The following is a 5,827-nucleotide window of genomic DNA, read 5'->3' on the forward strand; positions in this document are numbered from 1 at the left end:
TTTACTTTACTTCGATCCACTACTAATCCATCGATGCTAGTAGGTCTGGGCCTGTTCATCGATCGATTCGTGGTCATTTGAGTCAATCTTTTAATTTCTATGGCAAGATGTGTGTATGTGGAGAGAGAGGATTCAAATTATCTGCTAGTATCCTTCAGGGTCCGTCTGTTCAGAATGAGAAGGGCGTTAAGTTATCTTGAACACGATATGGGTTTTGTGACAACTTAACGCCCTTATTACTTGGGTACCTAAGGGGGGGTCACCGTGCATCCCCCCCCCAGGACTCCTCGAAACTTACATTTTCAGGATCCTCATGACATACTAAAACATAATCAAGATGTTAACAGGAACGAAAAGTGGCTGTTCTAGGTGAAATTTAATGTATTCTATTGTTTTTCATAATTTCTTATGTATTTCTTTGTTTTTCAACTTTTTCAACTTTTGTTTTTTCTTTGTTTTTCTATTGGAAATTGTCACTGACCACTTTTCTACCATAATGAGCACAAAACTAATCAATGAAAGTGATTAATTGTAAAAATAATCAGGTTTTCATGACTTTCATGACAGAGCACTGTTTTCCATAGGAAATGTACACAAAAGCACAAAATTGTGCCCGTTTTGGGACGACATTCCGTTACAAAAATGGGCGTGACTTTGCAAAAGTATACGCGGATGTTGCAAATTTGGTCTCAAAAGTTGTGCGAGACTTGACCAAACAAAGTCAAGAAGCCTCGCGACAGATTTATAGCGCGAAACTTCGAGGGGGGCGGATCCCCCCCCCCCCCCGTCCTTATGTATGTATGTAATATATAATATGTACTTACATGTAGGGCCTACATAGTAGGGTACCTAAGGGGGGGAGGGGGTCACCGTGCACCCCCCAGGACTCCTCAAAACTTACTTGACTTTGTTTTGTTCAAGTCTCACGCAACTTTTGAGACCATATTTGCAACTTCCCCGCATACTTTTGCGAAGTCACGCCCATTTTTGTAACGGAATGTCGTCCCAAAACGGGCACAATTTTGTGCTTTTGTGTACATTTCCTATGGAAAACAGTGCTCTGTCATGAAAGTCATGAAAACCTGATTATTTTTACAATTAATCACTTTCATTGATTAGTTTTGTGCTAATAATGGTAGAAAAGTGGTCAGTGACAATTTCCAATAGAAAAACAAAGAAAAAACAAAAGTTGAAAAAGTTGAAAAACAAAGAAATACATAAGAAATTATGAAAAACAATAGAATACACATTAAATTTCACCTAGAACAGCCACTTTTCGTTCCTGTTAACATCTTGATTATGTTTTGGTATGTCATGAGGATCCTGAAAATGTAAGTTTCGAGGAGTCCTGGGGGGGATGCACGGTGACCCCCCCTTAGGTACATTACCCGACTATATCATTCTCAACCGATGCGATGGTTCTTTCCAGTATTTGTCTAGTCTGTTTTTGAAGGAGTTCACAGATGGGGCACTGACTACCTCTTCTGGTAGCTTATTCCATGATTCCACCACTCTATTTGAGAAGAAGAATTTTCTAACATCAAGGTGAGCGAATGTCTTCTTTAGTTTCAGAGTGTGACCACGTGTTCTGTCTTCATTAAGATGTAGCAGGTCAGTGTCAGTGTTTTCTATATAAGCCATGGAGATGTACTTGTATATAGACATCGATGATATCCTCTCCTTCTGCGATGGATAAGCGTTGGTAATTTGAGGCGTCAACCGGCTTTTGTAGGGTATGTCCTTCAAACTTGGTACCATCTTTGTTGCCCTACGCTGGACATTTTCAAGTCTCCTCTGTTCACCAATCCTGTACGGTGACCATGCTGCTTGACCATACTCTAAGACAGGCCTCATAGTCCTCTTTACAGAAGTTTGAAGGTGTCCTCATCAATGTTTATGAAAGCTCTTTACCCCTAGTAGTTTATTGGACTTGGACACAGCCTGAGAGATGTGATCTTTGAAGGAGAGCTTAGAATCTACAAGCACTCCGAGGTCTCTTTCCACTTCAGATTCTTTCAGGGTTACTGTTTCATTGCCACTTTTCATGCAGTATTCATGTCTTGAGGGTGACCTGCCTATCTTTAACACAGTGCACTTGTCAGGATGGAATCTAAGCTGCCGTTCCTCTGCCCATTTCTGCATCTTATTCAGATCAAGTTGCAATTTCTGAGAATCTTCCAAAGTGTTGCTTCTACTTAGCATAAAGTTTAGTGTCATCTGCGAAGCTTGATTCCAGAGTCAATAGTATTGGGAAGGTCATTAATATAGAACAAGAACAACAGCGGCCCGAGTACGCTTCCCTGCGGAATTCCACTGTGTACTGATGACCATTCCGACTGCTGACCATTTACTACTACTCGTTGGCTTCTTCCAACTAGAAATGCTCTGATCCATCTCAGAGCCTGTTCATGGATACCAAAAGATTCAACTTTAAGCTGCAATAATCGGAGATGTGGTACAATCACTATATCGGTACTTGTACGTTTATTGACTAAAGTAAAACTAGGAAGTTGTTCGAGCGCTGAATTTAACTTCGTAATATTGTGAATTGAGCATTCAAAATATTACGAAGTTAAATTTAGCGCTCGAACATTGTACTATGTACTTTCCATAGTCAATATACGTAAGTGTACCGATATAGTGATTGTATGGAGCATCTGGCTTGCCGTAGACGTCGTGCGGTCATTTTTCAAACGAAGGCGCTGCAAAGAAGTGGGGGAAACGACCAGAAAACAGGAAGAAACAGCGGAAGAGGTGAGTCAAAATGTTTACTGATTAATCCTATATATGTTTTTTTCCAGATTGGTTTGAAAACCAAGCTGGAAAAAATAATAATAACCATTTTTATGCGGGGGGAACTGGGTCGAAGTTGCGTTAAGCCAAAAAGGCTGAAACCGTCGCAATGGCGTATAATGTATCGATGGTGTCTGTCTAAGAAGCGAAAAACTGACCCAGCAAATGTCATTACTATAAATGAGAAGTTTTTCGCGGAATTAGACATACTTGTCGGTCAAGTCAAGGCCCTCTCGCTGCAACGGACGAGCGAAGAGTCCAGCGGTATGGCCGAGCCCGACAGCGCGCAGCGCGACCCCACTGTTGTTCTCGGCTGGGCTCTCTTCTATCTCCATACAGCGAGAAGGCCTTGACAAAAGGTTAGCATACTTTAAGCGTACGCAGTGCGCTAAGAGGGAACACTCTCCCGATTTTGCGTAGTACGCTAATGGGCGCCCGCGGGGGGCTCGGTCGCCATTTTAGGATGCAAACCGCCGGGTGATCGATAGAGGGCGTATTTCTGCCTCCGTTTCATTTCATGGGGCATACAGGATAAAAAATGAATTCCGGACCTTATTATGGCATATACAAGTAGAATTCCTGCCTAATTATGAAATAGAATTGAAGAATAATGTTTTTAACTTTCCAATCTATAATCAATCAATGTTCGCCGGCTAATTTATGACCATATGCAAGCCTACTTGTGTCCTAAGCCAAGTATAGTGCGTATAGTACAGAATGACGTGGGGAGCTCATAATCATATCGAGGGCACTTTCTCCCCCTCTCTCTCTCTCCCTCTGACCCCTTCTCTCTCTTTCTTCATCTTATTCTCCGCCTCCTCCTTCTTCTTCTTCTTCTTCGTCTTCAATTTCTTCTTCTCCTCTTCCTCCTCCTCCTCCTCTTCCTTCTTCTCTTTCTTCCACCTTCAGTTACACAGTTTTGGCCGTGGACAGAATTTCAGTTCCGTCATTCATGTTTTCAAGTCGCCCGTGTTTTTGTTTTGTTTTTTTCATATATAGACTAACTATCCCCATGATGAAATATATTCCGTGGACAAAATAAAACAGATCCGTAATTAAATTTTTATGAATGGTTGAAAACTGGTAAGAGCAGACTTATTCAAATTCATGAAATTCTTCCGTCGAGATGTTTTCATTGCAACTGATTGACAAATTGCCCTACATCGACGTAAATAAGCACTGAATTGATCAGTGTTTTAGTAGTAGCCATGATAAAAAATCATCAATCAGTTGCAAAGAGCAGACTTTTTTTCACTTTTGTATAGTTTTGCCAAGTTGACGTATGAATCAGCCATCAGCATGCGAAAGTGTTGTCTTTTATATTCCTTGTACCTATGCAACTGACTTGCTCTGACCTTTATTAACCAAGATCAGCATCATCCTTCTTGGATTTGTGTTGCGGAATATGTCAGTTATGTCTTTTAGGATGTGCTCTTGGTGAAATGATACGGAAATTTTGAAGTGAAATTATTATTAGTATAGTACCATTTTTTGTCGGTTGTCTATAAATGAAAGTATTTTGAAGAATAAGAGTCCAGAAATAAACTGAAGTCTGTGATTGTTCGGTGATTAATTTTTCTCATCTACAGACAGTGGCGTATCTGGGGGGGGGGGGGCAAGGGGGCACGTGCCCCGGGCGCCACTCCTTGGGGGCGCAAAAAAAAACGGGGAAAAAAGAAGAAGAAGGAAAAAAAAAAAACTCGCCCGGAAGGGGGGAGGGAGAATGGTAGGGGGAGGGGGCAGAAAACCAAATCAAACAAGATAAAAACAAAACATGATGACGCGGACAAAATGACAATGTTTATTGTGTTCACACAAAAATTCCATGTTCTGTGAGCTGAAATACAAACATTTTCGGCTCGCTCGCCAAAATTTATATGAAAAATAAGGTAAGAACAAAACGTGATGATGACAAAATGACAGTGTCTATTGTGTTCACACATGTTATTTTATATTTAGCAGGCAAAATGTTACACGGAGCAGCGGCTGCAATTTCTTTCGTTCTGAAGCGATCGCCAATTGAATCAAAAGTAGGCGCCAACGGTTTCGAACATGGGGGGGGGGGGGGCAAAAAACCCCGAATCAAACAAGATAATAACAAAACGTAATGATGACGCGGAAATATAAAAATTTCGGCTCACTCGCTCGTACTAATTTAGAGTATTTTTGAAGTCCTCAGTTTGTTGGTATAAATCGTTATCTATAAGGCCGTCACTATATCTTGATTAGAATTGTAAGATTTAATAAGCAAAATGACAAGAGTTTCATGATTTGTAAGCTGAAATACAACAATTTTCGGCTTGCTCGCTGCGCTCGCTCGCCAAAATTTGTATAAAGAAAGAGAAGAAGATAAGAACAAAACGTGACGATGACGCGGACAAAATGATAATGTCTATTGTGTTCACTCATATCATTTTATATGTAGCAGGAAAAAAACGTAATGACGCAGAAATATACATATTTCGGCTCACTCGCTCGTACTAATTTAGAGTATTTTTTCAAGTCCTCAGTTTGTTGGTATAAATCGTTATCTATAAGGTCGTCACTATGATTTAATAAGCAAAAAATGACAAGAATTCCATGTTTTGTAAGCTGAAATACAAAAATTTTCGGCTCGCTCGCTGCGCTCGCTCGCCAAAATTCATATAAAAAAGATAAGAACAATACGTGATGATGACGAGGACATAATCAGCTCACTCGCTCGTACTAATTTAGAGTATTTTTTAAAGTTTTCAGTTTTTTGGTATAAATCGTTATCTATAAGGCCGTCACTATATCTTGATTAGAATTGTCAGATTTGGTAAGCAAAAAATGACAAGAACTCCATGTTTTGTAAGCTGAAATACAAAAATTTTCGGCTCGCTCGCTGCGCTCGCTCGCCAAAATCTATCAAAATTCATTACATTTAAATCACCCTCAAAAGATCCCTTTTAAGTGCTTGAAAAAGCATCATGTGGACTTTGTTTAAAGTCCCTACCGGGATGGGGTTGGGGTTGAATACTTTTTCAGAAATTAGGGGCGCAATTTTCGTGCT

Source organism: Diadema setosum, chromosome 7 (genome assembly GCF_964275005.1).
Source record: "Diadema setosum chromosome 7, eeDiaSeto1, whole genome shotgun sequence".
NCBI classification, from domain to species: Eukaryota; Metazoa; Echinodermata; class Echinoidea; order Diadematoida; family Diadematidae; genus Diadema; species Diadema setosum.